Here is a 24,939-nt window from a genome sequence, read left to right on the forward strand (position 1 = left end):
ATCGCCGAGCTCTACTAGCAGTTCAAGAGCACCAAGATTTTTTTATATGTTTGTGTGGTGTGTTTTTAATTAGAAATTGATCAATTTGACGCAAGTCTTGTTTTTTTGTGGTTTTCATTTTGTTATTCTTTCTACAGCAACAACCCCAGAAGATGTACTGAAGCGGTACAATAAAGGTCTTTACGCCTTCAAGAAAGAAGGGAGTATCAGTAAGGCATGCACCAAAGTCGGGGTTGACCGAAATACACTGGCATTAACAGCTGTTGTGGCTGAAATACAGCTTGTTGATCCAGAGTTTTACCGAAGCATCTCAAAGTTCAGAGTCAAGGAGGAGAAACTCTGCGACTTTGCAAAGACGTGCCTGCAGTCACTGACAGCAGACCTAAGGTCTCACATAGAAAAATCCAAAAAAGAGCGTAAACTGCTGCCAATAAAATATAAATTGAGATAGAAAGACAAAACCTCCAATCCACTTATTTAATTATGTTTTGACATTATTGTCAAGGTAAATTTTGTAATTCACGCCAGTTCACTGTGCTACACTGTGATGTTCCTTAAACCATCCCCAAAATTGTCAAATTAACCTAAGTTACCATTTCAGAACAATAATTAATATCAAGAATTATACAATGCTGTTCTAATGTTAACCCAGCTGCAAGTACACTGAAGTTTTGCTTCAGAATCTGTTAAACTGTTGAGTTTAATGTGTGTTAATAAACATTGTTTAGCTTTACTACATTTCCCCCCCTCTTTTTTGCAGTCCTCTATACTTGATTTACTGAGAAGTAATCAAGGTTTAATACTTGGACATTTTACCGATGCAATTGTTAAATTACTTTCAAGTAATTGGGAAGTTCCTATGAAATTATCATGTAACAATACTGATGGTACACAACATTGACCCTATCAATTACACTATAAATTAAGTGGACAGTTCCTTAGGAGTTACCATGTAAGTACACTGTAAATACAGTGTTGCACAGAAGTTTGGGTTTTGCATATTACACAGTAGGTTATGACCGTTTTACACTTTATATTAAGTAGACAGTTCCTGAGGAGTTACCATGTAAGTACACTGTAAATACAGTGTTTTACAGTAGTTTGGGTTTTGCATATTACACAGTAGGTTATGACCGTTTTACACTTTATATTAAGTAGACAGTTCCTGAGGAGTTACCATGTAAGTACACTGTAAATACAGTGTTGCACAGAAGTTTGGGTTTTACATATTACACAGTAAGGACAGACCGTTTTACACAGTTCCTGAGGAGTTACCATGTAAGTACACTGTAAATACAGTGTTTTACAGTAGTTTGGGTTTTGCATATTACACAGTAAGTAATGACCGTTTTACACTTTATATTAAGTAGACAGTTCCTGAGGAGTTACCATGTAAGTACACTGTTAATACAGTGTTTTACAGTAGTTTGGGTTTTGCATATTACACAGTAGGTTATGACCGTTTTACACTTTATATTAAGTAGACAGTTCCTGAGGAGTTACCATGTAAGTACAGTGTAAATACAGTGTTGCACAGAAGTTTGGGTTTTATTATACAGTAAGGACCGACCGTTTTACACTTTATATTAAGTAGACAGTTCCTGAGGAGTTACCATGTAAGTACACTGTAAATACAGTGTTGCACAGTAGTTTGGGTTTTGCATATTAAACAGTAGGTTATGACCGTTTTACACTTTATATTAAGTAGACAATTCCTGAGGAGTTACCATGTAAGTACACTGTAAATACAGTGTTGCACAGAAGTTTGGGTTTTGCATATTACACAGTAGGTTATGACCGTTTTACACTTTATATTAAGTAGACAGTTCCTGAGGAGTTACCATGTAAGTACACTGTAAATACAGTGTTTTACAGTAGTTTGGGTTTTGCATATTACACAGTAGGTTATGACCGTTTTACACTTTATATTAAGTAGACAGTTCCTGAGGAGTTACCTGTATTTAAGTACACTGTAAATACAGTGTTGCACAGAAGTTTGGGTTTTATTATACAGTAAGGACCGACCGTTTTACACTTTACATTAAGTGGACAGTTCCTGAGGAGTTACCATGTAAGTACACTGTAAATACAGTGTTGCACAGAAGTTTGGGTTTTATTATACAGTAAGGACCGACCGTTTTACACTTTACATTAAGTGGACAGTTCCTGAGGAGTTACCATGTAAGTACACTGTAAATACAGTGTTGCACAGAAGTTTGGGTTTTATTATACAGTAAGGACCGACCGTTTTACACTTTACATTAAGTGGACAGTTCCTGAGGAGTTACCATGTAAGTACACTGTTAATACAGTGTTTTAAATAATACAGTAAGGATGACCTTTTTAGACTTTATATTGTTTACCGTTGCTGAGGTGAGGAGTTACCATGTAAGTACACTGTAATTCAACATTAGTCCTGCCAGTCATAAATACATGGTATAAACATAGGAATCATCCTGGTATACATATAGTTTCAGTGTATTCCAAACTGTAACTGCAGTATTGGATTCCATGTGGAATTTGAACAACTTGATTAAATACATATTGTTGTTACAAAATGTAGTTACATAATTCCTGTTACACGTGTACTTACTGAAGTGAAAAAAGTGTTGTTACCAATGTACTGTTACACATTTGTACTTACGCATAACATTCCGTGAGTTGTTACATATGTGTAGGTACACAAATATTACAGCTGTAGATACTATGTACCAGTGTGTACTTACGCTGAGTTACATACTATGTACACATGTAGTTACCATGTAGGTTCACAGGTATTAGGGCCACTTAATATAAAGTGGGACCGAATTTACATAACCTCAATACAATAATAATTAAAGATGTACCTTTCTGGTGGAATCCAGTTTTAAGAAGGATCCATAAGTGGAGGTGATACTAGCCTTGATATCCTCCAGCCTGAACAGGATGTCTTGGCTGTACACCACTGAAAGCCACTTATAGCTGGGAATTGCCACAGGTTGGGGAGGCTCTTAAATGTTGGTGGCATCAGGCAACTTTTGCTGGTAAAAGAAGCACACTTGCTGGTATACCGCGCAACCCTTTCCAGCCACTCTTCACTGTGGTTCTCTTTCAATTGGCCAATCAGTCGGACAGGGCCATTCCCCAGACCACGTTCCCGTAGGAGGCGTATCACCCTGATGTCACAGGCATATCTGTAATAAGAAATAAATTAAATATACATGGATAAGCAACTGACAAAAATCACACAATAATGTAACATACCGGCGGGTAAGAATGACCCTAAACTCAGAACGATGGGCCATGTCCAGCTGCTCAAGTATTTCCCTATTCCAAGACAGGTAGCTGCGGCGGCACTTGGAGCAAATCAGAGTCTCTGTGACCAGGTTGTAAAAGCGGTCAATGTCAAGGACCTGACGCACCCGTCTGTGAAGACCTCCACTAGTCAGAGGGCTTTTACAGGCTTGGTCCGTGCACAGCAGCCTGACTTTCCACAGCCTATACGGCATCCACAGCAGTAAGGGATGGGCAAAAAATCTGGCTGATGTTGGTGCCTGGTGGTAAATAAGGGATGGCTGTGGAGGGAAATACCACAACTGGAGATGGTCCTGGAGCTCCAAATTCCCACGAGCACCAACTCTGAACAATCCTGTGGAGACCCATTGGTGATCCTCCTGGGGCATGGTTTTAGGCCACAGGAGAGGAACTGCAGCAGAGTGCTCAGGCTGGAATGCGCTCTGTAGACAGAAAAGGACAGGTCAAATAAAGACAAAAAATACTAACCAAACATAGTAACAAGTGCAATGTTTTACCACATTCACTCCTAAACTCTGCCCCTCCACTGGCCGATGCCGTTGTTTTGGAGGCGGTAATGGAGGAGCAAGAAAAAATGATTCTGCACTTGGAGGCTGTGGTGGAGAGATGGTTTGAGGAGGACCACCTGCTAGCACTGGAGCCTCACACACACGGGCAGCTGCATTTGTAGCAGTGGTTGAATGAGTCTAAAAATACAAGGTATAAAAAAATTGTATCATTGGAATTTTTTTTTGTAGCAAAGAAATAATAATTATTCATTACTTACATGAGCTTTCCGTCCAACATGTAAATTTGGCTTTGCACTCTCCACATGCTTTCCACCAAATCTGGACTTATTAAACTTTAAAGAGAGAAGTATTAATATGACAACTGTGAACCATTTTAAAACACATGCCATCATATGTACCGAGGAAAGGGTGAGCTTGGGCCTTTTCTCCAAACTTGCGGGTGTAGTGTCAGCTGTGGGACGTTCTACTGGAGCAGTGGTTGGGAGCTGAAATATGACAAGAATATAAAATATTTCCATTATGAATTCTCTCTCACATAAAGCTATAAAATCTACCTACCATTAAGGAGCTACATTGACCACTAGTTGATTGGTCTGCACTGCTTGTGGGTCTAGATGAGGCTGTAGGCTCTTGCTGCTGCATAACAAAAATGTATAAAACAGTGCATATATACAGTATGAAATACAGTATGAAAGACTTAGAAAGATGATGGACAAAATCACCAGTGATTTAATGAAAGCACAATACTACTGTTCTATTCTATGTTAATAGTATAAACAATAATGTATAAGAACCCCTTTCATGCAAATGACGTGACAAATTTAGATGTGGGTTTTTTATTCAGTTATTAGTGATGTAGTTAGTTTCAACCTTATGACCTTCTTTTACCTACTACGCAATTTCCTCTGCTGTGGAACAGACCTGTTGCCAAACCAACCCAGATAGAAACAACAGAAATTGTCCAAGAATACATTAATGTTAAGAAATACCACATCTTTATATTGTGTGCACACTGCATCAACTGTAGTTAAACTGAAAGAGCCCAAATTAGCCTACCTTATGAGGATGAAATCCACACAAACACATCTGTGGCTGGGAGAAAAGCGTTAGCTGTCCTCTCAGCTGAAGAGGGCACTTCTCTATCTGTAAACAGAACAAAAGATGCCACTTATATTTATTTGTACAAGTTCTTGTTTTATGCTCATACTGTACATACTGAAAATATAATATGTCTACTACTCAAAATGTATATATATATATATATATATATATATATATATATATATATATTCCTTTTGATACTTTTTCTACATACCTTCTGATACAGACTGTACCACTTCTTTTGCCTTGGAGCAGGTCGGTTACCTGCATCTGATGGCCAGACGCCAGTGGAGGCAAAAGACCTAAAGCGCGAGACCCACTCAGTATCATCCATAGCCTTGTGGCTTTTGGATTGTTGTTTGGACATTTTCTGTAATGACAGATACGCAGTTGTATTCATGTTATAGTGTAATTACATTAAGTCATCATGGCAAGGGCCCAAAATGAGGGATTACAGAGATGTTTTACGGAGGCAATCTTACTATTCCTAAAAAACAGAAAACGTAAGCTATTTCATTAACAATAAATACAATAACTATAAATAACATACCTGAGCGGAATATAAATAACAGCGGGATATAAATAACTTAAGCGGTGTTTGTGGTCAAAGATTGACAAAAATTGACTACGTGGTCATTTTTCCTGGTCCAAAATGACCGCCACATTATAGCAGTTTATCATTTCATTGGACAGCCAAAAAAGAGAATATGAGCAGAGATTGGATGGAATCTGCTCAAACTCAAAGATGGACAAAAATGGACTATGTGCGGTGATTTGTCTGGATAGATTTTACAGACGCACGATTTTACAGACGCACGGCTGTCAGGTACCGCCAACGAGGCACTTGCTGTGCGTTCAGGTCGCAGTCTCCCCTGGAGGCGTGGGTTCGAATCCCACTTCTGACAAACCTAACCTTTGGCTGCAGGCTCAAGCTAGAGTCTTTAACCCTCTGGCAAGTTTATCCAGAAATGCAGTAATGTTGACAAAGCACTGCAATTCAGTTCATGCTAGAATTAACCAAACATTAAAGTAACACTGACCTGCAGTACATGACCTTTAAAGTAACACTTTAGTGCAATGTATGGGATTCTATGGCACTTGAATTCAGAAAAAATGGACATGTTGATTGAATCGGATTCAACTGAATTTCAGGAAATAACATGTTGTGATGTTTACCGGAAGAAGATGCAGTAGAATTTCATGGCAAGGATTCTTGGAAATTTCAGGATGGCCGAGCGGTCTAAGGTGCTGCGTTCAAGCTGGGGAACAATAGTCCAACAAAGGTGGGGAAGAAGGGAAGAAAAGGGGGAAGGAAGAAAAAGAGAGGGGGAAGAAGAGAAAGAAAAAACAAAGAAAAGAAAGGCTGAAATTTGATGTTCAAAGATATGCCTTCATTAGCATAGATCTTATGATACATTTTCCGGTTTCTTCGTGTGTGAAAATCACACATTTATATCACACTGTTTTCTATTGCAGGTGTGCACCAAGACGCTGGTGGTTCGAATCCAGCTAAAGACAACTTTTTGTAATATTTATTATTTGAATAAATGATCATTATTTTTGAATGCATACTGTTCCCGTTTTAATAAAATATACATATTTAATTTGTTTGTTGTGTTTTTTGATATTCTATCATGAAAAATAATGTTATTTGCATTATTATGCAATGAACAAAGATGCAAATCATTAATTAGTAACTTGTATACTGTAAAATGATTCACAAGAATAACAAAATGTACAAATTATATTTTTATATACAAATGTTATATTGTTGCAGTGTACTGATAAAATATTGTTATAAAAGTAAATAAGCTAAATTTTTTAATGCATACTGTTCCAGTGTTTATAAAATATACATATGTAATTTGTTTGTTGTTTTTTGATATTCTTTCATTAAAAAAAAATGTTATTTGCATTATTATGCAACGAACAAAGATGCAACCCATTAAATAGTAACTAATATGAAGAATGTCTGTCACAAGAATAACAAAATGGACAAATTATCTTTTTAAATACAAATGTTATATTGGTGCAGTGTACTGATGAAATATTGTGTTATATGAAAGTAAAAGTAAATAAGCAAATTCTTTTTGAATGCATACTGTTCCAGTGTTAATAAAATATACATATGTAATTTGTTTGTTGTGGTTCTTTGATATTCTTTCATAAAAATATATAATTGCCAATGGAACAGTGTTATTATTTAGTAGTTGTTGTATTATTATTGATCTGATTAAGTATTTTTTTAGGTTACATTCAAACAAGACACTTGCAAATCTGTTATTTGTAATGAACAAAGATGCAACCCATTAAATAGTAACTAATATGCTGAAAATGTCAATCACAAGAATAACAAAATGTATAAATTATATTTTTTATATACAAATGTTATATTGTTGCAGTGTTCTGATTAACTAGTGTTATATGAAAGTCAAAGTCAAAAAGAAATCACTTGCCAATTTGTTTTTATTTTCCTATCATGCCAACAGAACAGTAATGCATATTAAAATGTTAAATACTGGTAACATGTTTTAAAAATAAATAAATAAAATGAAAAGTTAAATAGGTTTTCAAAAACAAGAAATAAAAAGTTAAAATGTTAAATAACGTTAAAAAAACAATTAAATAATATTCAACACAAGTATTAACTATTTAAACAACTGTTTACACTATATACATGATGCTATATACATGAAAATATATACATTATTTGGAAATGGTTCTCCGCATTTCCTCTAACCACACCTCTTTTGAAACAGTCTCAGTCTGTGGGCAGTACACCCTGCCCCTGTACTGGCTATGTCCTGTTGCACTTGTTTTAAATTGCCCACATTTTTTGCAAGTGTTGGCCTCTACGGTTCTCCTGTAGGGTCTCTTGGGCATGGCGTCTGGATTGGCAGCTGGTGAAGCGGGTAAGCGGGTGCCCTGTACAGCTGTTGGCTGTAACAGTGGCTGTATCATTTGCATCCCCTGGGCCATTGGGATGCCCTGGATCATTTGCACTCCCTGGAACATTGGCACAGCCTGGAACATGGGCACACCCTGGAAACCTGGTGCTGATGGTATAAGTATATTTGGTACCATCTGCAGTGATGCTCCAGATGCAGATGGTGTCAGCAACGTCTGACTCTGCGCTGGTGCCTTGGGTCTTAGAGGGGGTCGCCCAACAGAAGTCTGCCTCTGCTTTGCCTGACCAGCTGTACTCTCTGGTAGCTTGTACTGGTGCTGCTCCCCTGGTTGTTCTGGCTCAGTCCGTAGAGGTTTGGCTACCTGGAGAGGCTCATGAGCTTCAGGGAGGGGCTGAGGCAACTGAATGCCCTGAAGCAGCACAGACAGCTCCTGCTTTTTTTGTCTTTTGTTATACCACTGAATCAGGGTGTTCTGGTTAACCTCCACCAGCTGCATGGATGTTCCTCTCATCACCAAGCTGTTGCCCAGTACAAGCTGCCTTATCCTGCGATAGTCTTGCAGGATCAGAGACAATCTTGACAGGGCTCCCTTGCCTTTTCTTTTGGGGCTTGGGTGGATAGTGTAAAGTCTGATGAAGATGGTCTCCACCAGACGGCAACAGTCAGGCCACTGAGCAGGTGCGCTGCTTGCACCCAGCACACATCTGGTGGTGCTCTCTACACCAGGGTGAGTGGGCTTCTTCGGGACCTTGAAGCGTCCACTCAGCAGTCTCTTTCGGCTTCGACTGTCATACACCACCCGTTCCTTGTCCCGGTCATCCAGGTTCTGCCAAAGAGCAATTATGGTGTTGGCTTCCTGGTTGGTCAGGCTGAGGGCTGTGTGGTCCCGGAGATCCACCAGATATTCTGCCAGCTGGTCCACATGTTGATAACCCGGGATATTTTGGTAGTCAACAGCCTATTAAAAAACACAAACATGCAATACAATTATTACATCACATCTGTCTAATGCATAATTCCATAACTGATTGTGTTATTTTCCTGTTTATCACCGTAAAGCACTGTATAGTACAAAGCAGAGAGCGCCATTCTTGACATTTTACAAAGCATCAAATAAATAAAGATGACTTGACTTGATGTGTATTTGCAGCTTACAAATGAATTTAGGCTGTACTTTTAAATGTAAAATATGTGGAAAGTCTGGATTTAAAGCACTGGATGTTAATTCATCATAATTATTCTAGTTAATTTGAAAGACATACAAAGGAGTAGTATTTACCGTCTCTTCTTCATCATCATCCTGACCAGCATTCTCTGGCTCTGAGGGGAGAGTTGAAACAGATGTTTCAGAGGGAACAGGTGTGACAGCAGTCCCTGAGGGTCCAGGTGATGAAGGAGACTGTGTGAGGACAAGTTTGGGGTCAGGGACCAGTGAAGGGGATGTGGAGCCCAGTACAGGTGTGGCACTGCTGGTGACCAGGGTGGAAGAACCCAGTGTCAGTGTGGAAGAGGGTGGTGACAGAACAGCCTCCGGATCTGCTATTGTGTGATCCTCGCTGATGTCACAGAAGCCCTCATCTCGCTCCTCCACACTGAGGTCCTCAATGAGCTCTGCTGTCTGCTCAGAGTCAGGATTCATGTCCTGCAGTGCCTGACCAGTCTGCTGGAACAGATACTGCACTCCAATGAGCTCACCTGAAATAAAAACAATAAACAAACGGAAATTAAATAGAATGTTGTGTATCATATTTGATACATTAGGCTTTTGTAGTAGCTCATATAGTGTGAGAATATAGAGCTCATCGTCAAGGAGAAAAAAAAAAAAGTTTTATTTAGAGGCCCAACACGTTTAATTATGGGGGCAAAACATGAAATGAAATGCAATACAATGATGATTGAGAGAAAAGTCTGATGATCATTTTGATATTTACATGTAACATGATTTTCTAATCAAGTGAACCCAAGCTGCTTCAGTCTAGTAACTAGTCATTAAATATTAGTAACAATATAAAAGTTATTCTTACAATTACTTTATAAAATCAGTAAAGGTTTCACAATGAAAAGAAACGTGAAGCACGAGCTGAAGGTGGACACTTTTACAATTATACTAAAAGACTATAATCAATCAGACGACAGAGGGCATGTTTCCTAAAAATTTTTGATCATGTTGATCATTTAGAGTCCTTTAGAAACTTGCATATCAATTATGATACAATCGACTCTATAGGGTTAAATCTGACATATAGACGGAGGTTACACAGAAATTGCAAGTTGATAAAATAAAAAATATATAAAACAATTCTCACCGGTGTAACATGCAGGGGGACAAAATGTGGGGACCACTTTCCTGCCAAACAGCTTTTCATAATTGCCGTTTACACAGTGAACAAGTTCTCCTGTGTAGCTGCGCAAAGCTGATGGCTCCGATGACAGGGAAGCAGCCTCCCGGTCCTGGTTCCACCGGTGTAGACCCTCCAGCAGATAAATCTGAAAGTTCAGACTGTTTGCACTGGTCCCTGTAAATAGACACAACAGCCCAGATAGCAAAAAATATCGGCACGGCTTCTTTTTGCCGCCGGCCCCAAACTGTCGGCTATAGGTGCGCCCCGCTGGCGGAGATGAAACGTTTGCCGCCGAATACGTCACTCCCATTTCTTGCGAGATGCCGCCGGCGAACAGCCGCCGGGCCGCCGACTTCATTCTCTCTGGCGGTTGCCGCCGTCTAAATGAACCGCGGCCGGCTGGCGGCAAGCCGCTTTGAAATCGACCAGCCATGTCATTGGCATGAGTGGAACTGACAGCATTTTAACTTTCACATTTAAAGCGATTATAATTATTATGTGAATTATATCAAATTTTGTTGTTGTTGTTGTTGCTCCAAAGTCATTAGGGTTTATAACAGATTTGACTCAGTCTGATTCCATGATAAGGTTTAGGAAAATACATTTAAATTACGTTGAAACTCTGAAGCGATTCAGTGATATGCCTATGTAAAATATATAGAATTATTTTAGTCACTTAAGGTGACAATTCTTTACATTTCTTTGATTTATGCACAATTGAGATGCACAAATAGTCCAAAAAGAATTCCTTTTGTAAAACTTACTTGGCAATAAATATCTTTCTGATTAGGTTTTAAAATAAATATTTCATTCATGGTATGAACAATTTAGCAGAATAAATGGATGAAGTTAGACTTTTCACCAATGCCTGAAATCAGTGAACAGTGAAAGACATCTGCAACTTGGCCAAAAGCTTGGGTATGCTTTAGATTTTTTTTATTAATTTGCAACCATGGTAATATTTATAATAAACATGAAAATCCCTGTTTTGACCTGAAAGATAAAGTGAAATATTTAGAAATATTTTGTCTCTCTGTCACCCCAGGAAATTTCGTTTATGTCTTTCATTTTTTTACAAGCTCGATTTTTTTATTTATTTGACCTTTTACAGGTATAAGGGATTAATTTGCAATTGCGAGTTTTGCAATCTGTACAAATGTTTAAGAAAGTATTAAAGCACAAACAGAGAAGTACCTCCACCGGCCGAGAGGGGCAGTACCTAAAAAACGGAAGCAGATTTACCAACACAACAGTGGCCACTCGTCACACGATTTCAGTATTTGGAGAGGATATCCTATCTAGTCATTGACTACGATCTTTAAAGTAAGTACATTTTTCCTTTTTGTGTAACGCAATATTATGTTCATTTTTTACATTTTTAGTTCATCTTTTTCAAATATGTTCTTGCCTTACTAGTCAAGCTAGTAAGTTAGCCTTGTTTACAAAGTTTCCGTCATGTTTCTGACATAGCTAACGTTAGTTAGGCTAACGTTACTTAGTTTCTTCCTGGCGTTAGTTTTTTCTTTTCTTCTTTTAACTATATTTACGTATGTTTATGCCAGTGTGAGTACTACAGTATGTGGTTTAAGATAGAATTGGTCAGTCGAATAATTAACTAACTTACGTAACCAAATCCTGAAGGACAATTCTCCCGCCCACGTGGGAATGGTAACGTTAGCAAAATCTTTACGACAAGAAAGACTGATCAGTATAACTTGTGTTGTTTTCTAACTAAACATAATGATGTTTTGTTTGATTCAACAACCATGCTGCTAGTATATATATATATATATGTGTGTGTGTGTATGTATATATATATATATATATATATATGTGTGTGTGTGTATGTATGTATATATATATAATGTGTATATATGTGTTTATATGTATGTATGTGTGTGTATATGTATATGATTGTGTTTGTCTGAACATGGTTTTCTGTTGATCCACTTGTGAAAATGACTCGTTTTTTTGAAGGGGTGAGCATTTTAATGTTATTGATTTTGCCTGGAAATTAATCAAAAAGTATACTTTATGCAAAATGTTCTTCTATTTTAGATGGTTCACATTGTTCAGTTTATCAACGAGGAGGATCTGCCATTTGCAGTGGTTCCGCAAGAGTGGCTCAGCGAGAGCATGTGCCATTGGCCCCCATTTAACCTCAGCAAAAAGACGAAGGCAACAAATTAGCCATCCTCTGCACACCTCCACACAGCACCTGGGAGAAACATCATTTTAAGTTCATGAAGGGAGCAGGTAAATGGGTCTGACTTGTGTATTTGATTTTCCTGTATTTCATCTGTGTAATTTTATTTTCTGTTTATTGTGGATAACTGACTCTTTCATTCATTATTCCCTACTCTAGAATCTTGGAAGTCTCAAGAAAAAAAAAACTCTAGAAAGATGCATCGATTCCAGAAAACCAGAAAAATGCTGAACTGGTATGTAAAATCTATTGCTGTGATGCTGGATTTGTGATCCTGCCACTAAACTATACCATTTGTTAGATTTTCAAATTTCTGTTTGCTCTTTCTCGCAACCAGGTTTCTCCCCAGTAATCCAGACTCCACTTCACAGAGCCAAGAGTTTGAGTACAAGTAAGTGATGTTATTTGTGAAGTTTTTTTGTCTTGGAAACTATTGCTTCTATTTGATGTCGGCATGAACCGGAAGTTACAAACGACTTTTCTCCAGTGTTGTGACGTATTTAAAAGTGAAACGGTATATTGAACGGAGGGCAGGGTTTTACTCTAGCGCTCCTCTTCTCCATCTCTGCTCATAGCACGGTTTGAGGGGAGTTGCCACGCCCTCGCACCATAGCACATGACCGGAAGAGAAGAGAAGTCGTTTCGAGGGGGGAGGGAAGGGTAACGTATTTGATTAAAGATTATAAGGCTACATGAATTTTAAAAGAATAATGAAGTGCACAGATAAATCATTTATAATAAACACTACAATATTACATATAAAAATACGAATTGTAAAATCTTACTTCAAGAGCAGGTGAAACAAGTTCAACAAACAATGTTGAAGACGTTTGCTTGCACTGAGCAATTAGGCACAACTTGCAAACAGCACCTGTGGTTGTCGGTTTAATTCCCACTGGGGCTACCTGTACATGTAGTAGACCTAGATATAAAGTAAAATTTAAGATTGTATACTGCATATATTACAGTCTGAATCCTTAGCCTTTCACATTTTTTATTTATTTATGAGAAGCTTCAGAGAAATGTAATTTGTAACACTTTTTTTGGATTTTCAGCTTGGTGTAGGGGATAAAGCATGTTTTATAGAGAAATGTTCCTGAAGACCATTGTTCAAAGTAAGTTGGATATTTTTTTTAGATTTAAGTAGATGTGTATGTCCTATTGTCCTCATGCAATTCAAATTAAATGACAGATCTGTATTTTCTATATTAGCCATCCGGAAGGACCCGGCAACCCAGGATGCACTGATGAGGCGGTCCAGGTTAACGTTAAGCGTTACCTGAAAGGAGCATCTGACCGTGAAGGCAGAAAAAGGCGCCGCACAGCTGAGAGGGACCCACAGCCGACCACTTAAAACTAGACTGACTACTGACACCCCAGAATCACTGACAACTGGAATCCTTTCTTTATCTTGCAGTCAGTAGAATCAAGACCCCTAAAGAAGTCAGAAGTGTCAGACTACACTCACTCACTGTGGAAATTACTTTCTTTTTTTCTTTTTCAAATAAAGCTTGTAAATCCTTGTGCCACAGGTCAGCATTGCCGTTATAATGGCCTATTCTACTCCAGAGCTTTACTATAAATTACTACCACTTATCATATTGTTAGAAATGGCTTGTAAATGTAGTTATACTTTTATTTATTTGGTATCTTGCACATTATTTGGTATCAAATATCCTCCTTACTTGTCATAATGTTTACTGGTAATTTTTTACCCTAGAGCTGTCCTTTTTATATGAACACTTATTGTAAGTGTTGTAATTTGCTTGTAAGGCTGTTTAACCAAAATTGAATTGGAAACCTGCATGTTAGTATATTGATTTATTTATTTTTCTGTTATGTTTCAGTGATCTGAAATATCTTGTTTAAATGACAGTTACTGTACTTTGAAATGTGGAATAAAAATGCCAATTGTAAATTTGTCTGGTTTGAGCAATCATTATTCTTGCTAAACTGCATGCTATAAATAAAAAAATATATATAGCCAGAATAAGCGGCGGCAGAGCGCTCGAAAATAGCGTTTGCCTCCGGCGGGCCGCGGAAGGACGGCCTTCAATATAAAGGCGGCGGAACGGCGGTTGGCCCGTGGGCCGGCCGCTTAACGAAGGCGGTATGAAGGCGGCTGCCGCTTTTAAAAAGCGGCTGCCGCCGGCGGTGCGCCGTCCAACGTGTTTGCGATGTCGCCATTCTGACGCTTCTACTGCCGCCGGAGAACCGACGGTGGTCCGCCGACTCATTGCTATCTGGGAGTGTTTAGGAGGTGTTAAAGGAACACACAAAAACACTTAATGCCCTTTCTTTACACATGCACAGTGTGTGTGACAAAGACAATACCTGGGATGAAACGGTTCAGGTGTAAATGAAAGGACTCGAGAGAAATGGAGCCTCTGGCACATCTGTAGGTCTTCAGAAGCACGCCTCCCTTGTTTAGGCTCCCTGTCTCTGTATAGAGCACAACACCAGGGGGGTCTTGAATGCATTTCACATGCTTCTTCTGGACATTCCAGATGTGCTCCATCCTTTCTCGGTCCAGGAGAGGAACACCCAGGGAGTCTTTGCCCTTGCTGCTCAGGAGCTCTGTAAGCAGCCGCTCAAGGAGAAGGATGGTAGTCTCCTCTCCACAGGTCCTCCTCCGGCAATGGAGTGCCAGCTCATTTCTGGTAAGATGCTTGTTGACATCTTCATCTGTCAGCGCAGGCCAACCCTGGGATATCAACAGCTCTCTCTTTGCTTTGCGAAGCATAGAAACATCAGCCGCATCCCACTCAAAAATGCACGCTGACAGCCGTGACATGAAGATGGGATACAGCTGATGGGCATCAGTTGTACACCCCATGGCAATCCTGCGCATAAAATGCCAGATGTCCAAGCGAATCATGAGATCAGGCCACCCTCTGAATCTGGTTTTCAGCTTGGTCTCACCCACATCAGTGCAGCAGCCACAGTCCACGTACAAAACAGCAGGTGGATCCACACTAGCCTGCTGGTACCTTTTCACCAGACCATCGACCATCATGTCCAGTCCTGCTCCTTCCTGTGCTGTCAGCACACTCATGAGCACCTGACCAAACTCATTGCCAACAGAGGTAAGCCATAGTCCCGTTCCCCTTGCCGTCCCAGCCAGCTTCTTAGTGATCTGCAGTAGATGACAGGAAGCATGCAATGCAATGAAACATCACACCATGTAGAATATGATACTCATGCTCTGATAATGATATAACAGTAAACATCATAAATTAACAAAAATCCCCTGCTAACCTTTTTAGTGGAATCCATCTTCAAGACTGAACCATACGTAGATGTTATCCTTGCATGGATTTCATCCAGCCTTGTCAGGATGTCTTGGCTGTACACGGTGAGCAGCCACTTGCAACTTGGGACCACTGTAGGCTCTGGGGGTTCCTGGAATTGTATTTGCAACACCCCGGGTCGTTTGAGGAAGTCCACACATTGGGTGGTGTACCGGGCCATACGCTGGAGCCACTCCTCACTGTGGTTCTCACGCAGCTGTTTGATGACCCGCGTGGGACTGTTGCCTAGGCCACGCTCATGCAGGAGCCGAATGACTCTCATATCACAGGCATACCTTAGGAAAAGCAAAATCCACACATTCATATATTTTACATAATTGATTTGTAAAGTATTTGCAAACATATTTGATGATGGGCTATCAACTGGATGTGGATTTAAAGTGTACTTACTTCCGCGTGAGGATGACCCGAATTTCAGAGCGATGACCCAGATCCAGCTGTTGCAGGACAGTCTGACTCCAGGACACATGCGAGGTTTACACTTGGTACAGATGAGGGTTTCTGTGACCATGTTGTACATCCTATCGATGTCCAGAACCTGCCGTGCCCTTTTGTGCAGACCGCCTCCAGTCAGCTGATGCTGCCCGCAGGCAGAATTGGGACAGAGAGCCTTGATCTTCCACAGCTTGTACGGCATCCACAGCAACAGAGCATGACAAAAAAATCTGTCTGGAGCTGGAGCCTGGTTGTAAATAAGTGCTGGCTGTGGTGGGTAATACCAGAGCTGTAGGTTGTCTCGAAGCTCTGGTTTTCCCTTGGGCCCCATTTTAAAAAGCCTGCTGGCAATCCACCTGTGATCCTCTGGTGGCAAAGTGTCCGACCACAAACGATGCAGTCGAACTGCAGATGCATCTTGCAGTAATGCCCCCGAAGGAGTAGTCTGTGAAGGAAAAAGACAAAACATTTAGTCTAGTAGGTCATTTATTTAATTAGCGCTTTATCTATCCAAGACTACCCTCATATAAAATAGAAAATATTGGATGTCAAATACGTACTTAAGGTAATAGAATATAATTGGTACATTTGTTCCAAATGTTTTCAGAATTGTGTCAGCTGCTAGCGCTATTTTGTGCGACTCTAGTGAGTTGTGACAGTTAATATGCAAAATCAATTATTTTAGACCAATAGAATTTGAAATTGCTTACCGAGACATATACCGGAAGACTCAGGACTGGTCACATCTACAGTGGTTCTGGGGACAGAGGCTGGAACTCCAGGATCTTGTGTCTGTAAAATCATGCAGTGAAATATAATAGATTTTGTATATATAACAAGAGAAACAGTCAAACATACCTGTCCAATAATTGTAACTCATCCTGGATGAACACAATGCTGTTCAAAAGTCTGTGGTCAGTAAGTGTATTTTAGGTTTTTGAAAGAAGATTAAAATACAGTCAAAAACAGTTATACTGGGAAATAATATTGCTGCTTATTTTAATGTATTTTCAAATGTATTTATTAATGTGTCATTGCTGAAAAAAAGTCTCAATTTACTGATCACACCAACTTTTTATCAGTACTGTATATAAAATATATTTAATTCAAAGAGTATATAGTACTGTTATTACTTCATTATGGTAAGATTTCCTGGAATACAAGATATGTGTGCACAGGAAAGTGCACAGGAGTGGAATGTGTATTCATGGAATGCAATGTGGATTATGCCAGTACTTACAGAGACAGTGGTGCTTGGTGTAGGGGCACTGGACACTGCTGCGCTGGGTTGGTCAACAACCTGAGATGGTCTCCTAGACACACTCAGATTTGGCTTTGCAGCAGCAATGTGGGACCCACCAAATCTTGGCTTGGTAAACTAAAATAGGGCAAAACAATTTCAAGTAAATGACAAAATAAGCTGTAACAGCACAGTGGCAAAAAATATAATTACATTTTTGTTAAATGAGAAAATATCTGTTGTTTCAATATTTCATATAACTAAATGAACAGCTTTCTTACTGTACATTTCTTGTTATTTTTTTTTTAAATTTATTACCACCCTCTGCTACTTATATAGATTGAAGTAAGCATAGTTAGAATAGAAAAATGAGTGGGAAGGCATTGCTAGAATGTGAGTACTATTGTAATTCAACAGGCACCTTTCAAAAAAAGGTACTTTTTCTAAACTCTTAACACAGACTCACACCTACAAAACACATTTGGCCAAATGGATAATTTTCTTCTCAAAAACACATTTAGTTAAATATATACTAACTCTTCATTTCAAAATAGAACACCTCTTTTTCTGCACACACTAACTTTACCAAAACACTGGAAATCTGACTCAGAATGAAATTATTCTGTCAAAGAATAACACTTGTTTTCACTTCACAAGGTACATGCAGTCAATCAAAGTACACCAGGTTTCAAAATACTGGCTATTGTTGACATTACAAAAACTTCATAGACTTTTGTGTTTCAGTTTTACAGGTATTTGCATGCAAAACATGCAATCCACCGTTTTTACACTACATTTCTTGGTTAGGAACTGTATGTCCACATGTACAGTAATGTTCACATTCAAAAGCATTCCAATATAAAGCTAATCAGTTTTTTTTCCTTTACTGTTTACCAGCCACTCTTAGTGAAAGACCGTGGTTTATTATATGGTCAATGATAGTGGCACGAATTTCATCACTGACTACTGCTCTTGCAGCCCTTGGAATGCCACCACCACGCATTTTTACACCTCTACCTTGCCGTCTCCCTGGGCCTGCTCTTCTCCCTGGCCCTGCTCCTCTCACTGCACCTCTCATCTCTCACTGCACCTCTCACTGTACCTCTCATCTCTCACTGCACCTCTCACTGCACATCTCACTGCACCTCTCACTGCACATCTCACTGCACATCTCACTGCACATCTCACTGCATCTCTCACTGCTTCTCTCACTGCATCTCTCACTGCACCTCTCACTGCATCTCTCACTGCACCCCTCACTGGGCCTGCATCCCTCACTGCATCTCTCACTGCACCTCTCACTGCATCTCTCACTGCATCTCTCACTGCATCTCTCACTGGGCCTGCATCTCTCACTGCACCACTCACTGCATCTCTCACTGCACCTCTCACTGCATCTCTCACTGCACCCCTCACTGCACCCTCTCACAGCACCTCTCACTGGGCCTGCATCTCTCACTGCACCTCTCACTGCACCTCTCACTGCATCTCTCACTGCATCTCTCACTGCACCTCTCACTGGGCCTGCATCTCTCACTGCACCTCTCACTGCATCTCTTACTGCACCTCTCACTGCATCTCTCACTGCACCCCTCACTGCACCCTCTCACAGCACCTCTCACTGGGCCTGCATCTCTCACTGCACCTCTCACTGGGCTTGCATCTCTCACGGCTCCTGCACCTCTCACTGCATCTCTCACTGCATCTCTCACTGGGCCTGCATCTCTCACTGCTCCTGCACCTCTCACTGCATCTCTCACTGCATCTCTCACTGGGACTGCATCTCTCACTGCTCCTGCACCTCTCACTGCATCTCTCACTGGGCCTGCTCTTCTCCCTGGGGCCCTTGCTCTTACTCTTCCTCGTCCAGACATTACAGTGTTTGTCTTTTTCTGTTTCCAAAAATATCACTCCTCAAAGTCCTCTTTTACTGTATAAGTGTCAATGTAATAGAAAAAAATAACCCCTGCCACTGAGTCTAAGCCAGATTGGAATCAGCTATGGTTGGCCCAATTTACGCAACATAAATCAGCTGTGTCAATTATTCAATTGTTTGTTTATTATCAGCTGAGATATATTGTTTTTGAACTGATATCATTGCAGAAGCAGAGGTTTTTGTACTGTATCTAAGGTTTAGAATATTGTTTTTGCTATTGTGGGATGGTGTGTGTTAACATTAGTAAATACTACAAAAACAATCCATAATTTTGTTGGGAGGTATAGCTTTATTGTGTTTAGAGTTTTAAAAATGTGACAACTGGTTGGACAAACGCTTGTTAGCGACTGAAAAAAACTGTAGTTTGGACTAGAATGACGCATCCGTTTTGTTTCATGAAACTGTAGATTACTCATGTAATGTAGTACTCATGTAATGGCAATGCATTAACATACCACACCTCTAATATTATAAAGAGTCTTGACATGTGTTCTATGGTTTTGTATGCATTTACATCACTATTTAATAACACATTTACTAAGGGACAATACTACAGGGAATTAGAATGACATTACATTTTTCTGTGTTAGGGAGGCGTAAACCACCAGCAACACTCTTAAAACCAGACCGGCCTGATGAATATAGTGCTACTGCATCTCCACATCCAGGTTAGTATATCGACGTATACACATGCCGACTCTACTGTAACAATGTGCCTGTTTCTGATCAGTGTTATTGTTTTTCACCAATTCCCTTCACTCCAGTGAGGGTTCCTTTGCCAGTACCTCCAGAGTTGCTTGAATTGGGGTTATCGACAAGCAAGACCACATCGCCTATGAGACCAGTTCAGGAAACCATGCTCTGTCAATGTAAGGACTTAATGTAACATAATTTTACTTAATAAAATTTAAAACAGATTTAACATATTTAACAAATGTAATGCTCATCTATGACTAATGTCAACCATGTCATCCTGCAGCCCTCCTCCCAGTGACCTCTGCAGAATCTATAGCCTCTACTCCTCCCTCAGGCCCCCCTGCAACTGCTGTCCAGTCGGGACTCCTTGCAGCCTCTACTCCACCCACAGCACTCCCTGCAGCCTCTGCTGGGCACCCCCCAGCTCAGATGGAGGAGAAGCCAGCACTTCCACCACTGCCAGGCTATGAGCAGGATGTAAGCCAATGGAACTGCTCTCACCAGCAGAGAATCTGGATGAAAACAGAAATGGAAGACTTGGGACTGTGGCCAGGCTCTACACCGGTGAGACATCCAATGAACATGATCTTCTTGTGGCGTTACCCACCTTAGCCTGAGCTTATTGATGCTGTCTATAAGCTGCCATCACCGAAATACTTTCAACTTCATCCATTCTTCATTTGGAAACCAGAGCACTCCATTATGGAAATAGTCCGCAACACCTACACTCTGCCATGTCTGTATGGCTGTCCGAATCCTCACGTTGTCTCATCAGGAGTTGGACGACCCCATGTCATTATTGGTACAAGCAGCCAGTACTACATGCTGGCCTCTCGGCTCAGCTGTAAAGTCTGTAAAAAGTACTGGTTTGCAGACAAACCTCAATGGATGGACATGTTGCCAAGTCGATTCTGCAACATTTTTACAGCTTTTCTGATGCACAAGAAGGCCATATGTAAGACTATGATGGATGAGTTGCGGCGCACAGCAAAGTCTCCCAATAATATGGCCAATCAGGTGAACGAAGCTCTCAACCTCAGGTATGAGCGTGCACATCTGGCTTACCTGTCCACTGTTAACTCTCTGGGGTCGAGAAACGCGCCGGCGCGTTTTGCTGTTTTTTTTCCACATAGCAGCAACATAGACTTAAAATACTCCGTCATTTTTGGTCATATAAATAAAATCAATACATGATTATAAACTATAGAGGGTCTTCTTTTTTTGTGTATACTCACGTTAACATCAAAACCGTGTGCTTTTGTAAAATTAAGAAAATAAACAGGGTGTGCTTTCTGCCTCTCTGTCTCCGTAAAAAAATTTTCTGGTGCACGTCTCTAAACTTAAACAAAGCTCAGCGAATACTATTCACACAAGCACGAGCAATATATCTTTATAATCATTTAAGTTTGTACTTTTAAAATATCTAATTCAAAACTAAAATAAATATTCTCTGTTTATGTAATCTATTAAAAAAGAGAGAGGTGTCAGCCAATCTCATTATCGTTCTCTCAGCTCATTATTCTGCTAATCTGACACGCCCACGGAGAGCGCGCGGCATTCAAACGCAAATGATCTGAAGCAGCACATGCAAAGTGTCAACGCCCCTCATAAACGTGATAACACAACAAATGTAATCATCAGATTAATGTAGCCTACTAATTCTTCTTGCGAGGCTGTGTGAGGAATAATCCTGGGATATTTACCTCAGAACATGTGCTGTTTTTTTTCATTTCGAGGAGCAACGGATCCATCTGATAAGTAAGTTTTTTTTTATTATTATTGTTCTAATCGCGATATCATAGTGTATGTAAACCGCAAAAAGACTGTTTAAATATGAATCGCGTGTGTGAATGAATGAACTGAACAGTTATTACCAAACCCTATTGCTATACTGAGATGAGTGAAAATCGACTGAAATATGTTGAAATAACTTTAAAATGTCTTTGTATTAGCAACGTATTAAACTGCAAATTAATATTTATATGCCCTAATATAGGTTATCATAAAAACAACAAACGATATGCCTATGTTACAGACGAAATATGAAAGACAACATTTCGTTGACTAGTTTTTGGATAGATTATTAACTGTTTACTGTAAACTATAGACTACTGCCACATTGAATAAGCTTTTGTTCACCAATTTCTGCTCAAATGTTAAATATATTAGGCTATGTTTGTTTTGTCAAAAATAAAGTCATCAACTAGGATGCTATTATAGTGTTTGTTCTAATGTAGGCTTTATTCAAACTAATGAATCCTTAAATTTGAAATATGTATGATAAAATGTATACTTTAGTTTTTACAAATAAATATTACACTTGAAATATTGTTATTTTAATTGTTGCTGTAATTGTAACCTTTTTAATAAAATAGCAAATAATATATTTACAAGGTAGATGTAAACAAAATCTTAAAAGGTCAATAAGCCTTTTCTTCAAATTATTTGTATTGTGTTTTATTAGTAACAAATTTGGGGAGAGGATACATATCCAAAACTTTCTGAAAATACAATATAAGAATTAACTACACAATTACTAGAAATGTTCACCTTGGATATTATACAATTTGCAAGCAAAAATACATGTGGAAAAATACTATTTTTTTATAGATGTTTCCAACTGTGAACCAATTTTGTAGTATATATACACATTTCTTTTCTTGTGTCCTTGTATTCTTTCTTGTGGCTCAGTGACACACCTGTGAAAAGCTCATTATGCAGGCTCATTAAGCAGGTCTTTTGTCTTCACAGGTGTGAATCAGACCATTATACATGAGTCACGCCCATTTCGCATATTGCCTTTCCAAACAAAAAGTGTTTTACTAAATTTAAATCAATGTATTGTTTTATGTGAATGATTTGGAAGGATGATTTTCAGATCATTTCGAAGCAAAAATCCTAGGCGAGAACATCCATTAGTCAAAAGTCTTGTGGACACATATTTAGTATGTGTTTTGTGGCCTTATTTCAGAGACTTTAAGTTTTAGTTTTTTCAATAACCATGCATAAACAATATTCTCTCTAAAATACAAACATGGACATACATCTTGCTAACATATTATGGTAGCCCTGTTTGTGCTATATAGAGTGAATTTACACCTTTGCCATTAACATGTTTATAAATAACTGAAAAAAGCACAAATGTTAGAGCATGTCAGAACACCTCCAGGACCCCAAAAACACATTCGACCCCAGAGGGTTAAGAATGTGCTGGATGGAGACAGTGGACTTTATGGTCAGCAGACCATCACAGGGGCACTAAGAGCAACAAATACTCCTGCTCCATTTGGTGAGTATGGTGATGTGGTCGGCTGGTTTGGAGTAACAGTCTCACCCCACTACTTGGTTGACTGCCTCATTCAGGAGTACCATAGGCAGGAGAGCACAATCAATTTGCTCCTTAAAGCCACATTTGGACAAATATTAAGGGCTGACCATACCCGCAAGATGGCCCGGAAGGTTGTGCTTGCATCAGGTACTATGTCGTCATACGCTGTGATGAATGAAAACTGGATAATCTTGTCCTGGGTGATGCTGCAGTCTGAAAGTGATAAATCCCTGCAGCCAATAAATGCTGGGCTGTCCTGTCGTTACATTTTTGCAGAACTGCCAAAAGCCAACTATCAGTGGCTTGACCGGTAAGAACCAGCCATCACATTTTCCTTCCCACCTATATTATATTTGTAAACAAAATATAGTATAGCAAATACATGTATCCTATTTATTTGAATGTTTAATATTTTAAATATACTTCTCTTTGTGTGTGGAACAGAGATTGCTGTGCTGCCTTCAGGATCCCGAACCCTGATCCCCAGGAGCACCTCCTCTGGGATTCTTGGAAGACCACTGACGCTATAGTGACTGCGGCAACCTCTGGGCATCTCATCGACACCTGTGCCTCCCGCAAAGAATATAATAGCGACATCAACATCAAGCTGGACTTGTTCCACTGAATGCGGCGGTTCTCCAGAGAGTGTATTTCAGAGCACCATCCACTGCACAGTGCTTTCTGCAAGTTTCTGTCAGCAGCTTTTAGTGTCGTGGACCAGATGGACCTACAGAGACTGAAGCAGGCTTATGTCTTCTGTTGGATAGTGCCTGCAAATCCAACAAAGAAGCACATCAGGGAGCACTGTCGCACTAGGGTCCCACACCCCAAAGAGCTGCTGGAGAGAGTGGAGAGCGTTCTCCAAAGATTCTTTTTAGAAAGCGATCCTGATGGTGGGCCACTGTTCAAACCATCGATGTTGAAGGTATGGAGGATTCAGCGATACCACTTCCTCGGAGGCTGCCTGAGTGACCCAGAGATTGAAGAGGGGATCCTCTATAGGTATGCTGGAACATGCTGAACCATGTGAAGGGGGAGGCGGCAGCTGTACCCGTGTGGATCCCTGTGAGAGGCACATCTCAGCAGGAGGGATTCCATTTCCATCAGGCGAGATGGGTCACAGACACTCAGGTATCCACAGAACTTTTCCAGGCGCAGTGCATGATTGGAGTGGCTCGCTGGAATATCAAGCGCCTTGTGGACCTGAAGCAGCCTGGAGTGAAGCTGCCTGCAGTTTTTGATCCTGTGCTGATCATGGAACTGAACAAGCTCTCAGACGTGGTGACAGGCCAGGCCAAGTACCCTGCCTTACTTATCTCACAGACAGACACCGGAGAAAGGTTTGGACTGCAGTATGTGGAGCCTGGTTGTCGTCCTGTCCCCCTGGACTGGGACAAGCACAAGTCCCAGAAGGTACCTGTTGCAGAGGAGGGAGAGCATCAGTCCTCACAGCCGTCTGCTCTCAGTGAGATACTCCCACCTGATGACACAAATGAGGAGGTGAGGGGGGGACACTTTGCTCAGCTAAACTTGACTGTTGTACTTACAAATATCCCCAGTCACTATAATACAAAATCTAATATCTAATATGTAATTACTGATTGTAACCCAAATTAATTACCTTATGCTCCA

The 24,939-nt window shown here is 40.0% G+C and overlaps 2 long non-coding RNA genes across 2 annotated transcripts in view; both read left to right on the plus strand.

The window, feature by feature from the left end:
- The window catches only part of LOC143719415 (uncharacterized), a 694,388-nt gene that overhangs the window by 282,040 nt on the left and 387,409 nt on the right, over positions 1–24,939 (plus strand). The gene's annotated exons all lie outside the window — the stretch shown is intronic.
- On the plus strand, positions 19,839–20,428 carry LOC143719426 (uncharacterized). Its single transcript, XR_013196517.1, has 3 exons — positions 19,839–19,951; positions 20,048–20,152; positions 20,263–20,428. It is a non-coding gene; the product is annotated as an uncharacterized LOC143719426 (long non-coding RNA).

The sequence above is a fragment of the Siphateles boraxobius genome, unplaced genomic scaffold (genome assembly GCF_051911475.1).
Source record: "Siphateles boraxobius isolate OS27281-9 unplaced genomic scaffold, OSU_SipBor_1 63, whole genome shotgun sequence".
Lineage (NCBI taxonomy): Eukaryota > Metazoa > Chordata > Actinopteri > Cypriniformes > Leuciscidae > Siphateles > Siphateles boraxobius.